We start from the raw sequence: 20,158 nt of genomic DNA, 5'->3' as shown, positions 1-20,158 counted from the left end.
GTATTATATCATTCCCCATAGCATGTCTCTGCTCACCCCCATACTGTGTTATATCATTCCCCATAGCATGTCTCTGCTCACCCCCATACTGTTATATCATTCCCCATAGGGTGTCCGTACTCACCCCATACTGTGTTATATCATTCCCCGTAGCATGTATCTGCTCACCCCATACTGTGTGTTATATCATTCCCCGTAGCATGTTTCTGCTCACCCCCATACTGTGTTATATCATTCAACATAGCATGTTTCTGCTCACCCCCATACTGTGTTATATCATTCCCCATAGCATGTCTCTGCTCACCCCCATACTGTGTGTTATATCATTCCCCATAGCATGTCTCTGCTCACCCCCATACTGTGTTATATCATTCCCCGTAGCATGTTTCTGCTCACCCCCATACTGTGTTATATTATTCCCCATAGCATCTCTGCTCACCCCTATACTGTTATATCATTCCCCATAGCATGTTTCTGTTCACCCCCATACTGTTATATCATTCCCCATAGCATTTCTCTGCTCACCCCCATACTGTGTTATATCATTCCCCATAGCATGTCTCTGCTCACGCCCATACTGTGTTATATCATTCTCCATAGCATGTCTCTGCTCACCCCCATACTGTGTTATATCATTCTCCATAGCATGTCTCTGCTCACCTCCATACTGTTATCATTCCCCATAGCATGTCTCTGCTCACCCCCATACTGTGTTATATCATTCCCCATAGCATGTCTCTGCTCACCCCCATACTGTGTTATATCATTCCCCATAGCATGTCTTTGCTCACCCCCATACTTTTATATCATTCCCCATAGCATGTCTCTGCTCACCCTCATACTGTGTTATATCATTCCCCATAACATGTCTCTGCTCACCCCCATACTGTTATATAATTCCCCATAGCATGTCTCTACTCACCACCATACTGTGTTATATCATTCCCCATAGCATGTCTCTGCTCACCACCATACTGTGTTATATCATTCCCCATAGCATGTCTCTGCTCACCCCCATACTGTGTTATATCATTCCCCATAGCATGTCTCTGCTCACCCCCATACTGTGTTATATTATTCCCCATAGCATGTCTCTGCTCACCCCCATACTGTTATATCATTCCCCATAGCATGTCTCTGCTCACCCCCATACTGTGTTATATCATTCCCCATAGCATGTCTCTGCTCACCCCCATACTGTGTTATATTATTCCCCATAGCATGTCTCTGCTCACCCCTATACTGTGTTATATCATTCCCCATAGCATGTCTCTGCTCACCTCCATACTGTGTTATATCATTCCCCATATCATGTCTGTACTCACCCCCATACTGTGTAATATCATTCCCCATAGCATGTCTGCTCACTCCCATACTCTGTGTTATATCATTCCCCATAGCATGTCTCTGCTCACTCCCATACTGTGTTATATCATTCCCCATAGCATGTCTCTGCTCACCCCCATACTGTGTTATATCATTCCCCATAGCATATCTCTGCTCACCCCCATACTGTGTTATATCATTCCCCATAGCATGTCTCTGCTCACCCCCATACTGTGTTATGTCATTCCCCATAGCAGGTCTCTGCTCACCCCCATACTGTGTTATATCATTCCCCATAGCATGTCTCTGCTCACCCCCATACTGTGTTATATCATTCCCCATAGCATGTCTCTGCACACCCCCATACTGTGTTATATCATTCCCCATAGCATATCTCTGCTCACCCCCTTACTGTGTGTTATATCATTCCCCATAGCATGTCTCTGCTCACCCCCATACTGTGTGTTATATCATTCCCCACAGCATGTCTCTGCTCGCCCCCATACTGTGTTATATCCTTCCCTATAGCATGTATCTGCTCACCCCCATACTGTGTTATATCATTCCCTATAGCATGTCTCTGCTCACCCCCATACTGTTATATCATTCCCCATAGCATGTCTCTGCTCTCCCCCATACTGTGTTATATCATTCCCCATAGCATGTCTCTGCTCACCCCCATACTGTGTTATATCATTCCCCATAGCATGTCTCTGCTCACCCCCATACTGTTATATCATTCCCCATAGCATGTCTCTGCTCACCCCCATACTGTGTTATATCATTCCCCATAGCATGTCTCTGCTCACCCCCATACTGTGTTATGTCATTCCCCATAGCATGTCTCTGCTCACCCCCATACTGTGTTATGTCATTCCCCATAGCATGTCTCTGCTCACCCCCATACTGTGTTATATCATTCCCCATAGCATGTCTCTGCTCACCCCCATACTGTGTTATATCATTCCCCATAGCATGTCTCTGCTCACCCCCATACTGTGTTATATCATTCCCCATAGCATGTCTCTGCTCACCCCCATACAGTGTTATATCATTCCCCATAGCATGTCTCTGCTCACCCCCATATTGTGTTATATCATTCCCCATAGCATGTCTCTGCTCACCCCATACTGTTATATCGTTCCCCATAGCATGTCTCTGCTCACCCCCATACTGTGTTATATCATTCCCCATAGCATGTCTCTGCTCACCCCCATACTGTGTTATATCATTCCCCATAGCATGTCTCTGCTCACCCCCATACTGTGTTATATCATTCCCCATAGCATGTCTCTGCTCACCCCCATACAGTGTTATATCATTCCCCATAGCATGTCTCTGCTCACCCCCATATTGTGTTATATCATTCCCCATAGCATGTCTCTGCTCACCCCATACTGTTATATCGTTCCCCATAGCATGTCTCTGCTCACCCCCATACTGTGTTATGTCATTCCCCATAGCATGTCTCTGCTCACCCCCATACTGTGTTATATCATTCCCCATAGCATGTCTCTGCTCACCCCCATACTGTGTTATATCATTCCCCATAGCATGTCTCTGCTCACCCCCATACTGTGTTATATCATTCCCCATAGCATGTCTCTGCTCACCCCCATACAGTGTTATATCATTCCCCATAGCATGTCTCTGCTCACCCCCATATTGTGTTATATCATTCCCCATAGCATGTCTCTGCTCACCCCATACTGTTATATCGTTCCCCATAGCATGTCTCTGCTCACCCCCATACTGTGTTATATCATTCCCCATAGCATGTCTCTGCTCACCCCCATACTGTGTTATATCATTCCCCATAGCATGTCTCTGCTCACCCCCATACTGTGTTATATTATTCCCCATAGCATGTCTCTGCTCACCCCTATACTGTGTTATATCATTCCCCATAGATCCAATGAAACTGATTAATGCGCCAGGTTTTGACCACAATATGTTTATTAGTTCTGCTCTCTAATAGGAACACATGAGGCTTGTTTAATAAATCACTAATTTATTGTAATAACAAAGGTGTATAAAAAAAGAGAAATCTTCACCTGAAAAGCAAATGACATAACAAGAATAAAACTGAAACATTTGTCGCTCATTGTATCGTGTATCCTAGCCACTAAGACATTTTGCTGTTTCGTTGCAATTTGAAGGCAACTGAATTATTATAAATAACTTCTTTCAAATCTGCTTATTTTGGTGCCAGAATGGAGTGCGCAACTAATTGATCAATATAGTCGCTGATCTAGTGCATTATGGGCCTGATTCATACCCACTCCCTTGGCAGCTCGCAGGTCTGAAGGTTTTTTTTTTTATCCAGCCTTCTGGCCGCTCGTTAAGCTGTGGGTGACCACCAGGTGATGGTCGCAACCATCGGGGCTTGCATCGAGACCCTTGTGGAAGGGTCACAACTACCGCAAGCCCCAGTGAGCTTCCGGCTCTAATAGAGCTGGAAGCTCACCACTGGAGGTGTTCCTTCAGGAACACCTCCATTTGGCCAGCCACCCCCCCGGGACCCGCCTACCAAATGGGGCGATCTGTCGATCAACATCGACAGCCGCCCCTTTTGGATGCGAGCGGCGGAGCAAGTGATTTCTCGCTCGGCCCAGGGCTCCCGCGTGCGCACTGCACGGCCATCGACCCGCTTGCAAGCGGGTCTGAATCAGGTCCTATGTACGGTAAACATGCTGAGGAAAATAAATACACTGTTGTGTATTACTGCTCCGTGCACACTGGCGTCCCAGTCGTGCACCTGTGGATACAAAGTTACCTTAAATATAAGTGTCCCGATATCGTTCACTAGACAGTGGCTGTCGGTCCTCTGTTTAGCGTGGCCATGCTAGAATGTAATCCCTCTAGGGTTCTCTTGTTTGAGGTATAGGCCGACAGTGGGTCATTATCGAAGAGTGTAGAGCAACAGCAGTGTGAAGTAAGCGCCGCTTGTAGCTGATCCCAGCGTATAGCGGCTATGATGCAAGTACTCCAGATCTTCCCAACAATGGTAACTGAAGAGAGCAGGATACTAAATATTGAGGTAGTGGCTGGAAAACACCTTGGACTGGAGGCTGGCGTCAACGCGTTTCGTCCCTTACATGCACTGGGACTTTCTCGTACAGATGGATAGATTTAATAGGCTTTATCCTATGGCCCTCTCACTTATCTGCGGGGCCAGAGGTATGTGACCACATTATTTCAGCAAAATAATCATAAATGCTCTGTACTATTACACTCCAAATATATCATAGCAGCAGCCATTCCTCCTCCCACCTGTCCCAGCTCCAGGTCAAAGCCGAACAATTCCTGAAATGAAGATTAGAGAGCGCTCACAGGGCCAAACTCATTACCGATCACAACTGCGATTATACGCGCACTTGGCCTATTGTTTCACAATGCGCATACATCGCAGTGACTGCGCAGACCCATCACAGAGCGATTGACCAGAAGTGAGCATTTGGGAGGGGTGGCCGGCGGAAACGCAGGCGTGCCAGTGCGTTTTAATGCCGTTACAGGGGCGTGCATACATTAGCCACTCCGATGACGTACGCAACTTGGGCTTTCGCTCCGTGCGCTGAGGTCAGCAATTTCTGAGTAAGCTCAGAGCTTGTGCAAGTGTGCGTGAGGCTGCGATGGTGCTCGATAAAGTGGGTGGTCCTTATGTTAGGCTGCGACGGAATAGCGATTGCAATCATTAGCATAGTTTGCCGTGAGACTGCGGAATTTCAGCTGCGATCACAATAGCAATTCCTACTTAATCAGGCCCATAGAGTGCTATGTACAGCCTCTTAACCCTAAAATAAGGTGCCAGATTACTGCCTACTATTTAATAAAGGACAATAGCCTTACCTGATAACACTCTCCAGTCTTCCAAATCATAGTGGCCAAAACCACTGGTCACCAGGAGCATAATCTCCAATAAACATATAAATGCACTACAGTGCAAAACCCATAAAGGCTACCTTTTATTTTGTCTATTATTTCATGGACCCATGGAGTTTGTAAGTTCTTTCATAAACTTGCAAATGTCCATCAATGTCCCCACTACAATTTGTGGATGGGTCCTGATCTGGGCAAAGCAGCTGGCAAAGGTTCACTGAGCAACACATCCAGAGGTGCCCGCTGATCGAACCACCTCTGGATGTAGAGCATCCACTCATTTCTGGTTGCTCGCTCTCCCAATTCTGCCAGTTGTTCATATAAGGGGGTCTTGGGAAAGTCCACGGCATTCATCCACCCTGTGTTCTCCTGAGCTGCACTTCTCTTCTAAGTTGGCCACTCCAATCTGGTTACTGAAGAGCCGTCTTGGCTAAGCCACCAATACCTGTGAGCGCATGTCGGAAGAAGGTCATCCGGTCATAACTTCCAAACTCAACACATCAATGTGGGTTGACCAGGGATAAAATATATATATATGGAAGGCCACCAAGCACTGAAAAGTACAATGTTTCTCTTTTGTCTTTTGTGGAAGAGAAGAATGGAGAAAATAAATAACCAAAAAACCAGACGGTATGCATATATAAAAATCACTGTTCAAGAAAAGGTGAGATCTTTATGTTCGAGGTATTTCTCACCTTAAATAGATGAAACACATGCACATAAAGGTATCTTTCAAGACGTTCACTCGTTCCCCAGATGACACTTTATCCAATGCTGTAGGATCTCCTGATTCACTTCATGGTAAGGGAATACCTCCAAAAGAGAAGAATGGCCTCTCATTGTGCAAAAACTTAAAAAAACTTTTTACACGTTGTCATTATGGGGTACTGTGGGCCTCATTCAGAGGCGGTCGTAGGATGCAAGCGGTCGTTCAGAAACAGGGCGGCCGCTTGCAACCTGAACGGCCGCCTCCATGACGGTCGTTAGGCTGTGGGTTAACACCCACAGCTCTAACGGCCGACAAGGGTGATGGTCGCGATGGTCAAGACCATCGCGACCATCGGGGCTTACGACGAGACCCTAGGGTAGGGTCTCACTTGTCGTAAGCCCCGGGGAGCTTCTGGCTCTGTCAGAGCCGGAAGCTCTCCACTGACATCACTAGTGGTCAGTGGGGCCTCCCCCAAACGGCAGGCGTTCCCATGGGAACGCCTCCGTTTGGGCTGCCACCCCCTCGGCCCGCCTTCCAAACGGGGCGAGCCGTCAATCAACATCGAGAGACGAACGGCACTGTTGGTCGTGGCTGGTCTCATGCATGCGCACGAAGGAGCCGGCTCCCTCGTGCGCATGCGCACTGGACAAACATCGAGGCGGCCGTGCGGTCGTAGACCGTACGGCCGCCTCTGAATGAAGCCCTGTGTGTAGAATTTTGAGGACAAAAATTAATTTATTCCATTTTGGAATAAGGTTGTAACACAACAAAATGTGGAAAAAGTGAAGCGCTGTGAATACTTCCGGATGCACTGTATATACTATATAAATTTACTCTATATACACTATTGTACAGTGCCAATAATACAAGAGGCTAAATATTGGACCTGGCTTTTTATATACTATTTGTTCACATTTTTCTATCTTTATGCACCAATTTGTATGTATGTTATGGTGCATACACACGGGACGACCATCAGCGATAACGATATCACTGAACGGTCTCCCTGCACCTTCCCGGAGTGCTGGAGGATTGATATCGATCATCCAGCACACCACCAACCCAGCAACGACGGCCAGCGACCCGCGATTGACGATCATTGGTCTCTATAGTAACCTGGTCGATATCGTCCAAGTTGGCCTGCATGCACGGTTGGTGGACAATATCATTATCGTCCATACGTACCCACGCATTGCAGGTCATTGGTGGGTTGGAAGGCACCGAAAAATGCACAATATGATCGATAGCGTTATCGTTCATTTGTGCATTTTTATCGTACCGTGTGTACGCACCAATAGTTTTAAAAAACAAACTATATTTCACTGTATCTCTCCCAGAGATTGGGATATTTTATAGCAATAATAAAAGTCAAGTTTTATTATCTTTCTGTATGTGCGCCCGTCACAAACAAACCCTTGCTCTTCTCTACACAAAATGTGACCTTCCCGATTAAACAAATTCTGTCTCTCTCCAAACCGTGTTACTCCAGACCCCCCCTACATCTCTCCATCCCCAGGCCTCCCCTGTGGTTCTCCAGGCTCCCTGTGTCTCTCCATCTACAGGCCTCCGTGACTCTCCATCTACAGGCCTCCATGTCTCTCTCCAGGAGCCCCTGCATCTCTACATTCCCATGCCCACCTGTGGCTCACATCCCCATTCCTCCGGCCCCAGTGTGCGTCTCCCTGCTCCAGTCCCCAACCCTCAGCCCCAATTCTCAGCATCAGTCCCCTGCCCGTGTCCGTCCATCTGTACGTGTCTGTACATACGGCCAGCCACCAATACTTATTTGCTGCCCGCTGCTTGACTGTGGAGTGGCCGGCTTCCCCGTGCATGCTGCTGCCTGCTTGTTGAGTTTGTCCTGGAGGCAGAGCCATCAAGTGTGACTGACAAGCTCCGCAAAGGCTTGTGGGGGAGATACTGGGGCTGGGCATGTGTAGCAGCTCCTTCATAGCTGCTGTACAGTGTAGAGTTGCCCGATCAGAGCCCACTGCCTAGCACCAATCGAGGACGCAAACGTGGGTGAGTGGAGAGCGGCCTCCGCCGTAAGCCACTGTTGGGACCGGCCCGGTGTCCCGGCGGCCCAATCTGCCCCTGATTTTCGTAAGTATAGATTAGTAAACTTCTTTTACAGATATTTTATGATAAATAAATTGTCTACCATTCTATCTCACAACATCTCATTTTATTTTCATTCTTTGGAGTTTATGTCCCAAGCGTTGCTATATGCTGGTTTGTGATATTATAGTTATACAGTATATACCAGGACACTACCAGGTCTTATGCAGCTGCTAGAAAACATAGGGGTATATTTACTAAGGTGCGGATATCTAGCACCTTCTAGAAGATAATAGCTAGAATCCGATTGGTGCTATGGGCAACATCTCCACTTTTAAAAATCCGCACTTTAGTAAATATACCCCATAGAGTCATATCGTAGATTTATTACTAAGTGTATTATTACATATAGTAAATATAAAGTGATCCATAAGTAGCCTTACGGGATCCTGTTTAATTTTGTTCAAAGATCTGAAATAATTGTAACAATTGTGCAAAAATAGAAGAGGGAAACTTTTTCACGCCACAGTAGCGTCCACAGGGGGATAAATGTGGATGTAACACTTACATTGCTGTGTGCTCTGTACATTTATTATTAGGAAAGGAACGTGGCACCTTTGTGACTTCCACCCAGCGTGGCCACTTTTTACATGGGCCCCAGACCTCAGCTACTTACATTTCTTTAATACTGGACCTTTACCCTACAAATTACCCCTGTGGGATGCAGCTGCATTAATACATTAGGGAGGATTTCCATCCTGGTCTCAGGTCTGGAGCCATCGAAGTTGAGCCTCCAACATGTTCGGCGTTCATGACCGCCCCCGGCCATCTTTGGGTGCATGTACAGGGAATGATCTGGAACCTCTTTCGTTGTGACCACTCTACTTTCTCCCCTGTGGAGAAATCACCATCGGAGCTTGCTGTCTCTCTCTGTGACATCTGAGCTGCTGACTCCACACTTGGTCTCCTGGGGCTGCGGCGATTCCTGTGCTCCCATCCTCAATCCTCTGGCACCTACGGGCAGCTTGGCTGAGAAGTCGCCATTAGCTGCTAATGATCATTGCCAGCCAGGCTGGTTCATGCCACACATCCCACCCTGCTGAGGAGCTGCCCTCCCACCGCACACTACCATCTCCCCGCATGGCCTACTGGGAATCTATCTCCCTGCTCCGGTGGAGACATACCCCTCGTGGGTTACAGGACGTCGCCGGTGACTTTCTGTGTATTCCCCCTATAGGTAGTCAGTAAGCCGCTCCACCTCCGCGGACTTTACTGAATGACGTCACATTTCTACTGATAAATGTGGCAACCACTTAGGTCATAATGACGTCTTACTGATAGTTGTATTTATTCCTGGTCAGACAGTCGCCATGAGCAACTTGCAGCGACATATTTGTTACAGCGATTTGGAAGGAGACATAGAAAATGTGATGAAAGGGGCTATGACGCTGTGCGCCCGTCTTATTGTCTACGGTCTGACACGTAACCCTCAGCGCTGCCCTATGTGCCCGTTACCCCATCCAGCGGTCTCATGGGGGGGGGTCCTGTGCATTAGAGGAGACTATGGACCCCAATATTAGTGTTGTTCAGGGGCATCCCACGTTACAGGGATCATATACGGTAAACGTTTCATGGGGTGTATCCTGGGATATCAGATGTATGTGCCCCCGCTACACGTCTGTCCCAGGGTACATGCCGCATTACTATGGGACAGGCAGGGCCCTCCGCACTTCCACTATAATAAAGCAGCGTCATCATAGGTATCCCAAAGGTGACTGACTACACAGGGGAGTAGCTCTATATATATTTTTATATATATATATATATATATATATATACCTAATACCCCCCCCCCCCTGTATATTATACTGGCCCCGGGTTACCCCCGCGGCCAGTCTGACACCCGCCCAGCGAAATACCTCAGAGAGGTTGTCCCTGCGATGAGTGTCTGATTTTTTATACCAGATTTGCGTTCCACATCGACTTCCGCTCTGTGCGTTCCACCAGACATCCGCCCTCTGCGTTCCACCCGACATTCGCCCTGTGCGTTCCACCTCGACTTCCGCTATGTGCGTTCCACCCGCAGGAAGTCATTTCTACATCTATTTCCGCGTCTCTTCCAGAAAGAAAACAAAGAGACTGTCCGGCAGCAGCAGGTAATAATGTCCTACTACAGGGGGAGCAGCCTGTAGTGCGCTATTATACAGGGGGAGCAGCCTGTAGTGCGCTATTATACAGGGGGAGCAGCCTGTAGTGCTCTATTATACAGGGGGAGCAGCCTGTAGTGCTCTATTTTACAGGGGAGCAGACTGTAGTGCTCTATTTTACAGGGGAGCAGACTTTGGTGCCTACTATACAACACTAGAACTTGTTGTGCCAACTATACAGGCGGAGTGGCCTGTGGTGTCCTATATAAGGGGAAGCGGCCTATGGTGTCATATGCACAGTTAGAACAGCCTGTGGTGTCCTGTTATCACTATACAGGGGAGCAGCCTGTGGTGACCGTTTATAATTATTATACAGAGGGAGCAGCCTGTGGTGTCCTGTTATTATTATTATTATACAGAGGGAGCAGCCTGTGGTGTCCTGTTATTATTATTATACAGGGTGAGCAGCCTGTGGTGTCCTGTTATTATTATTATTATTATTATACAGGGGAGCAGCCTCTGGTGTCCTGTTATTATTATTGTACAGGGGGAGCAGCCTGTGGTGTCCTGTTATTATTATTGTACAGGGGGAGCAGCCTCTGGTGTCCTGTTATTATTATTGTACAGGGGGAGCAGCCTGTGGTGTCCTGTTATTATTATTGTACAGGGGGAGCAGCCTCTGGTGTCCTGTTATTATTATTATACAGGGGGAGCAGCCTGTGGTGTCCTGTTATTATTATTATACAGGGGGAGCAGCCTGTGGTGTAATGAGATTATTATTATACAGGGGGAGCAGCCTGTGGTGTCCTGTTATTATTATTATACAGGGGGAGCAGCCTGTGGTGTCCTGTTGTTATTACACAGGGGGAGCAGCCTGTTGTGTCATGATATTATTATTATACAGTGGGAGCAGCTGTTGTGTCCTGTTATTATTATAGAGGGGGATGCAGCCTGTGGTGTCCTGTTATTATACTGTGGGAGTGGCCTGTGGTGTCCTTTTGTTATTATTATACAGGGGGAGCAGCCTGTGGTGTCATGATATTATTATTATACAGTGGGAGCAGCTGTTGTGTCCTGTTATTATTATAGAGGGGGAGCAGCCTGTGGTGTCCTGTTATACAGTGGGAGTGGCCTGTGGTGTCCTATTGTTATTATTATACAGGGGGAGCAGCCTGTGGTGTCATGATATTATTATTATACAATGGGAGCAGCTGTTGTGTCCTGTTATTATTATAGAGGGGGAGCAGCCTGTGGTGTCCTGTTATACAGGGGGAGCAGCCTGTGGTCTCATGTTATTATTATTATACAGGGGGAGCAGCCTGTGGTGTCATTATATTATTATTATTATTATACAGGGGGAGCAGCTGTGGTGTCCTTGTATTATTAATAATAGTAATATTATTATTATACCAGGTGGAGTTGTCTGCAATGTTTTGTTATTATTAATAATAATAATAAAATAATAATAATAACAGGACACCATATGCTGCTTCCCCTGCTGATGATAATATATATATATTTTTATTATTATTATTATTATTATTATTATTATTATTATTATTATTATTATTATTATTATATAGGAGGATCAGCCCTTGGAGTCTTGTTGATGATGTTGTTTTTATCATTATAATACAGGGGGAGCAGCCTATGGTTTCCTGTTATTGTTATACAGGGGGAGCAGCCTGTGGGGTCCTGTTGTTATTATTATTATTACAAAGTAGGAGCAAACTGTGGTGTCCTGTTAATATTGCTATACAGGGGGAGCAGCCTGTGATGTCCTGATAATAATAATAATAATAATAATACCAGGACACCACAGAGCACTCCCCCTGCATAATAATAATAATAACAATAGGACACCAGAGACTGCTTCCCCTGTATACTACTACTATTACTAGTAATAATAATAATTACAATAACATAATATTATAAAGGAGAAGCAGCCTGTGGTGTCTTGTAGTTGTAGGGGGAGCTGCCTATGGTTTCCTGTTATTGTTATATAGGGGGAGCAGCCTGTGGGGTCCTGTTGTTGTTGCTGTTGTTGTTGTTCAAACTGTGGTGTCCTGTTAATATTTCTATACAGGGGAGCAGACTGTGATGTCCTAATAATAATTAATAACAGGACCCCACAGGCTGCTCTCCCTATATAACAATAACAGGAAACCATAGGCATGGCATAATATTATGAAGGAGGATCAGCCTGTGGTGTCTTGTAGTTGTTGTTATTATCATTATAATACAGGGGGAGCAGCCTATGGTTTCCTGTTATTGTTATATAGCGGGAGCAGCCTGTGGGGTCCTGTTGTTATTAATAATAATAATGATAATAATAATAATTAATATTAATAATAATGATGACACCACAGGCTGCTTCCCCTTATAATAACATTAATAATAATATTACTAACCTACATAATAATAATAATAATAATAATAATAATAGAACACCAGAGACTGCTCCCCCTATATACTACTACTAATAATAATAATACATATTATTATCAGGACAAGCAGCCTGTGGTGTCCTATTAATAACAGTAATAATAATAATAATAATATTACTAACCTACATAATAATAATAATAATAGAACACCAGAGACTTCTCCCCCTATATACTACTACTACTACTAATAATAATAATAATAATAATAAATATTATTATCAAGACAAGCAGCCTGTGGTGTCCTATTAATAACAGTAATAATAATATTAATAATAATAATAGAACACCAGAGACTTCTCCCCCTATATACTACTACTACTACTAATAATAATAATAATAATAAATATTATTATCAGGACAAGCAGCCTGTGGTGTCCTATTAATAACAGTAATAATAATATTAATAATAATAATAGGACACCACAGGCTGCTTGTCCTGATAATAATATTTATTATTTTTATTAGTAGTAGTAGTATATAGGGGGAGCAGTCTCTGGTGTTCTGTTATTATTATTATTATTAGCAGGACATTACAGGCTGCCCCCCTGTATCGCAATATTACAGGACACCACAGTTTGCTCCCACTTAATAATAATAACAACAGAACACCAGAGACTGCTCCCCCTATATACTACTACTACTACTACTAATAATAATAATAATAATAAATATTATTATCAGGACAAGCAGCCTGTGGTGTCCTATTATTATTATTATTATTATTATTATTATTATTATTATTATTACTGTTATTAATAGGACACCACAGGCTGCTTGTCCTGATAATAATATTTATTATTATTATTATTAGTATTATATAGGTTGAGCAGTCTCTGGTGTTCTATTATTATTATTATTATTATTATTATTATTATTATTATTATTATTATTATTATGTAGGTTAGTGATATTATTATTAATGTTATTATAAGGGGAAGCAGCCTGTGGTGTCATTATTATTATTATTATTATATAGGAGAATCAGCCTGTTATTATTTTTTATTGTTATTATATAGAGGGAGCAGCCTATGGTTTCCTGTTATTGTTATTATTATACAGGTGTAGCTGCCCGTGGGGCCCTTTTATTGTAATTATTATTATTAGTAGTAGTATTATACAAGGGGAGCAGTCTGTGGTTTCATGTTATTGTTATTATAGTGTAGGTGTAGCTGCCTGTGGGGTTCTATTATTGTAATTATTATTGCTATTAATATTATTTTTTATTATTATTATTATTATTATTATTAATATTATATAGGAAGCTCAGCCTGTGGTGTCTTCTAGCTGTTGTTGTTATTATCACTATTCCATGACTGGGGAGGTGACAGGGTCTGCAGGTGTCACAGTGACATATCTTATATCTATAGTAATAACTAAGGGACACGATTGGGGAAGTGAGGAAATCTGGGTCCCCATTTCTCAGGAGGACTGAGCAGCACCCAGAGCCCCATCACGGTGCCTCCACCTTACTCACTGATACATAAGAGACACAATGACCAGAAGATCCTGAAACTCACCAGCAAGATGAGTCAGCTTCTGACTGGAGAGATGACTGCTGGATTGGGACACTTAGTATGTATCCACCAGCGCAAAGGTGTCCCCAACCGTGTAGCAGAAGCTGCTGGGCACAGAGTTGTCCAAACTCAGGGAATAAACAGTATAAATGAGGGTGGTGTGTCCAGCGCTAACCTTGTGATTCTATAATGTTCAGAAGCAGAAAATATGGTACGATATAAATGTGAAAGAAGCGGATATGTTAAAATAAGAATTATTTAATGAAACTAGGTATGAGATCAAAAACAGGGAGTCACAATGCTCCCTTGTGCACTGTCCAAATGTCCAGTTTCTACAATAGTACATATAGGAAGGAACGACCTGTATTGTGAAAATCGGTTATAAGAGAGCTCCTTTAGGGTGCCTCTTTCCGTAGTACACCAATGGGTGTCTACGTGAACCTTGTTGTCAAATGTAATAATGCCCCTACAGTGCGGGGAATACCTCTAATAGAGGATAATGTCCTTCCCTTTTGTATCTGGGTTGCAGGTTACATAAGGAAACCCTTTGAAGGGGTCCCTTTCCGTACGACACTTGTGGCTGTCTCCCTCTTATCTCTACAGTGACAACCCGTCTTCCCGTGATGGCATTTGCAGTCTCCAGTAGGTGAGGATCTAAGGAGAGTGCTGTCCTGTACGTGTTAGTGAAGGGTGTGGGTATACCCTTTAACAGGGCGTACCGGCCGTATGAAAGAATCGTACGTCCCCTTACTAAAATGTGATAATACTGCAAAGTGGGTGATAGTATATAGTAACACCAGGGGATGTGTATGGGTGATGATTGGAGAGGTGACTGCTGGGAATGGTACATTATACAGTAACACCGGGGGATGTATCTGGCTGATGACTAGAGAGGTGACTGCTGGGAATGGGCCATTATACAGTAACACCAGGGGATGTGTCTGGATGATGACTGGAGAGGTGACTGCTGGGAATGGGACATTATACAGTAACACCAGGGGATGTGTCTGGGTGATGACTGGAGAGGTGACTGCTGGGAATGGAACATTATACAGTAACACCAGGGGATGTGTCTGGATGATGACTGGAGAGGTGACTGCTGGGAATGGGACATTATACAGTAACACCGGGGGATGTGTCTGGGTGATGACTGGAGAGGTGACTGCTGGGAATGGGACATTATACAGTAACACCAGGGGATGTGTCTGTGTGATGACTGGAGAGGTGACTGCTGGGAATGGGACATTATACAGTAACACCAGGGGATGTGTCTGGGTGATGACTGGAGAGGTGACTGCTGGGAAGGGGACATTATACAGTAACACCAGGGGATGTGTCTGGGTGATGACTGAAAGGTGACTGCTGGGAATGGGACATTATACAGTAACTCCAGGGGATGTGTCTGGGTGATGACTGGAGAGGTGACTGCTGGGAATGGGACATTATACAGTAACACCAGGGGATGTGTCTGGCTGATGACTGGAGAGGTGACTGCTGGGAAGGGGACATTATACAGTAACACCAGGGGATGTGTCTGGCTGATGACTGGAGAGTTGACTGCTGGGAATGGGACATTATACAGTAACACCAGGGGATGTGTCTGGGTGATGACTGGAGAGGTGACTGCTGGGAATGGGACATTATACAGTAACACCAGGGGATGTGTCTGGGTGATGACTGTATCATTGTGTGTGTCAGGTTCCTATAAGGTGTCAGGATGTCACTGTCTATGTCTCCATGCAGGAGGGGGGAGTATATAGAGGAACACAGGGGTCTGTACAAGGACGTAATGATGGAGAATCACCGGCCCCTCACATCACTGGGTAAAAGGAGACTGTCATTTATTGTACAGGAGAGAGCAGGTATGGGGGCCTCCTATATACACACACATCACCTGATAATCACATATATACAATGTACTCAGTCACTGTGTCTCCTACAGATGGACTCAGTATCAGAAATACCCCAGAGAGATGTCCCCGTCCTCTGTATTCCCAGGATTATACAGAGGGGAATCACAGGATCCCACAGGAGCATCAGGTAGGTGGGATGTAGGGTCTCACAATATACCAATATGACTGTCACTGTATGATGTGTAGAGAATCTGTGTTTGTCTTATACACTGATATTATACGGTTTACTAAATAACCCAATTTTATGGGTTATTTAGGGTGAAGGAAAATATAAAACCCAGCGCACCTTGTGGGGTACATGCAATAGATAACTGCAACAAGTTAAAACTTAAGTCCAGTCTGTCAGCTAGATGTCCATATTTTTGTACAAGAAATGATGACAATTCTGTACAGTCCTTTCCAATGTAAAATACTCAAATAGAGCAACTAATCACATAAAGTAAGAAAACACCTAAAAATATATTGGATGTTATTATAGCTTTATAACCCGGAGAGGACCTTTTGGGATTTACTCAGTGTTTTCCCCAGGCTGTTTTTTGCGGGTGCGCCACCCGGCAATAATCAGCCTACCAGCCGGCACTTTGGGAGCCTGCAAGTGGGGACAGTATCTGGGAGCTTTATAAAAAGGATCAGATCCTACAGACTTTGCAGCTTTTTCATAATCAGCCAACTGGGCCTCTAATAAGAAGAAAATTTATATATAAAATGTTATTTAAAGTTTAAATCATTATAAGGTCATGGTTTAAAACATTTTATTATTGCAAAGTCCCCCACCCGGCTACTTCTTGATGCCATCCGGCTTGAAAAATTTTCTGGGGAGAACACTGTTACTACAGTATAAGAAGCTTCCCATATAGAACTACATATCGGGTACAAAAATGAAAAAAAATTTTCAAGAAAGAAAAAGAATAAAGTAGCTGGGATAAATAGGTGTACACTGCTTGGGGTGTGGGGTTATATTGAGGATTTTATACGTACCCCACATGGTAGGAAGATTGACACAAAGAAAAGAACCGTGCAAGTTTCCTATGACTATTACTATCTGACATTGGACATATCTCAGTACTCCTAACTGAAGGAGCACTGGGTTTGCTTTTTTTATATTTTCATTTATGTTTGTTTAGGGAGGTGATCATGTATTTGAAATCTAGCTGCACCTGGTTTTTGAGCGCAGGTGTTACACATTACTTCACACTTGTATATTTAGGGTGAACATCTGACTGATATTAAGGCAGAAGATACACAGGGAGAAGAGACGTATGTGACTAATATGAAGGCAGAAGATATAGAGGGAGAAGAGACGTATGTGACTGATATGAAGGCAGAAGATATAGAGAGAGAAGAAGAGACATATGTGACTGATATAAAGGCAGAAGATATAGAGGCAGAAGAAGAGACGTATGTGAATGATATAAAGGCAGAAGATATAAAGGGAGAAGAGACGTATCTGACTGATAATAAGGCAGAAGATATAAAGGGAGAAGAAGAAACGTATGCGAGGGGTGATCAGCAGTGTAAGGAGGAGGAAATCCCTACAGATATCAGCACAGGTGAGTAATAAATGTTTATTACATAAGTCACATATCCTCCTTGCTCAATCACTACAACAATTTCTTATCCTGCATCGTCCACTATCAGTACAAACTAATGAGGGAAATGTATCTGACCAGTGGGGGAGTTAGGAGCCATCAGCCGCTATTATACTCCTGCTCTCCTCCTCACATCATGTCACTGTGTGTTACCAGCCCAGAGATCTAACCAGTCTCCTCCCCATACTCTCTGGTGTATCTCATACATCAGGAGCCATCAGCCCCTATTATATTCCTGCTCTCCTCCTCACATCATGTCACTGTGTGTTACCAGCTCAGACATCTGACCAGTGTCCTCCCCACACTCTCTGGTGTATCTAATACATCAGAGGCCATCAGCCCCTATTATACTCCTGCTCTTCCCTCTTCCCCCTCACATCATGTCACTGTGCATTACCAGCCCAGAGATCTGACCAGTCTCTTCCCTACACTCTCTGGTGTATCTCATACATCAGGAGCCATCAGCCCCTAATATACTCCTGCTCTCCTCCTCACATCATGTCACTGTGTGTTACCAGCCCAGAGATCTGACCTGTCTCCTCCCCACACTCTCTGGTGTATCTCATACATCAGGAGCCATCAGCCGCTATTATACTCCTGCTCTCCTCCTCACATCATGTCACTGTGTGTTACCAGCCCAGAGATCTAACCAGTCTCTTTCCCACACTCTCTGGTGTATCTCATATATCAGGAGCCATCAGCCCCTATTATACTCCTGCTCCCCCTCACATCATGTGTGTTACCAGCCCAGAGATCTAACCAGTCTCTTTTTCACACTTTCTGGTGTAACCCACACAGCCTACTATCATCTCTCACCAGTGGCCGTAGTATGGACTAGTAATAACTCATAGTACTTGGAGGCTATAGTTGTGGCTCATCTGCTTCCAAGATACACTAGACACAGGAGACCTTTCTGCCCGCTGAAGAGATCACCATGTGGTTGGGGAACACGTCATAAGGAAAAGGGGACACAGGGGACTATTGGAGATGAAGACTTCTCGTCCTATAATGCAGTAGAGTAACAAATACTTTCCATCCACACTACTCTCCTGCATTTAGACAGATCCAGAACCCAGCACTGATAGAACAATACTTGGGTGTGAAACTTCTTTCATTTGTGGATCTGGTGTGCGCACAGTAGCCAATTACTACTCATCCAATTGCCGTCGGCAGCGTCTCATCCAATCACCGCATGAGACCTCCATGCCTCTCCGATCTCCAGGCTCTCCATCAAACATCATCCTTGGCTGCTGGTGTTGCCGGGCCCCTCCAGCAACCTGTACTCTATCCCCGACTCCTTCTGACAGCTCTGTGCACGCTGGAGGATGGGGAAGTGGACACTGCTCCGGACATAAGCAAACTGGAGTTCTACACCTGGCTGCTGAGGGAGAAGCTGGGGCTGCAGCTCAGGTTAGAGGCAGACAACTATAACCTGGCCAGGGGCTCCCAGTAGGAGAAAGGAGGTAACCACTGCCCCAACTGCTATCTACCCTTGCCTCCTCCCTTCCCCTAGTACTGCCCCAGCTTCTGTCATGTCCCCTCCCTACCCCAGTACTCCCTGACCCTAACCCATGCCTTGCCCCCCAGTACTGCCACAGCTGATATCTACAATTACCTCCTCCCTTCCCCTAGTACTGCCCCAGCTTCTGTCATGTCCCCTCCCTACCCCAGTACTCCCTGACCCTAACCCCTGCCTTGCCCCCCAGTTCTGCCCCAGCTGCTATCTACCCTTTACTCCTATATACCCCCAGTACTTCCTGCCCTTGTCACCTCCCTGCCCCTAGCACTGTCTCAGATGTCTGCACTTACTACTCCCAACACTGCATGCCCTTGCCCCCTTCTACCCCAACTTCTGCTTTTCCCCAGTACTGTCCAAGCTGCCGCCCCCAGGAATTTCCCAACTGCTTCCTGCCCTTAGCCCCCTCTCTTCCCAGCACTGCATTTAAAATCAAGGTAATGTATTTATAAACATTGTCTGTACGTATAATATGAATGTGCCTTTCCATAGTGTACAGTATGTGTAGGCCATGTGGGGTGTTCTCATTGCATATGGGGAGCTCAAAAGCTCAAATTGTGATGGACCCAGAAACTGTAGAGTAGGAGCTCACTCAGCACGATCACTGGATGAGCCAGAGCATTATGACCACCTTCCATATATACTGTTGTACCTGAGTGGAGGAAGATACCTTTTCATGCAGAGTGGGGTGGCATGTACTGGGAATTGTCGTGGCTGTCTCAGTTTTCTGGCACATGACTATATATGCAAATAATAGAACTGTAAATTGAGCACCAAATGTGCTTGTATAACCTTGTATATGTATATTTATAATATTAACCTTATCATATAAAGTGCTCAGTGAAAAAACTTTAAAGTGCCAAGTGTATAAATACAATTGATAAAAGAAAAACTCTCCAAGTGGCTAAATACTTCAATATTTCAAAGAGCAATAATACAATGCATGAATATGTGAAATCTTAGTATACAATAAATTTATATATATCAGTACAAAATGTGTAAAAAATAAATAGGTATATAAAATGTATAAAACAATTTTATTTAAGACAATAAAGAAAGTATC

General features: G+C 44.6%; 1 protein-coding gene across 1 annotated transcript in view; it reads left to right on the top strand.

Annotated features, from left to right (window-relative positions):
- The window catches only part of LOC148431243 (uncharacterized), a 257,621-nt gene that overhangs the window by 97,560 nt on the left and 139,903 nt on the right, over positions 1-20,158 (top strand). The window lies entirely within an intron of this gene.

Source organism: Taudactylus pleione, unplaced genomic scaffold (genome assembly GCF_031769625.1).
Source record: "Taudactylus pleione unplaced genomic scaffold, aTauple2 ptg002601l, whole genome shotgun sequence".
Classification (NCBI taxonomy): domain Eukaryota; kingdom Metazoa; phylum Chordata; class Amphibia; order Anura; family Myobatrachidae; genus Taudactylus; species Taudactylus pleione.
The sequence above is the reverse complement of the archived record's forward strand: the minus strand, read 5'-3'. Positions and strand labels throughout refer to the sequence as shown.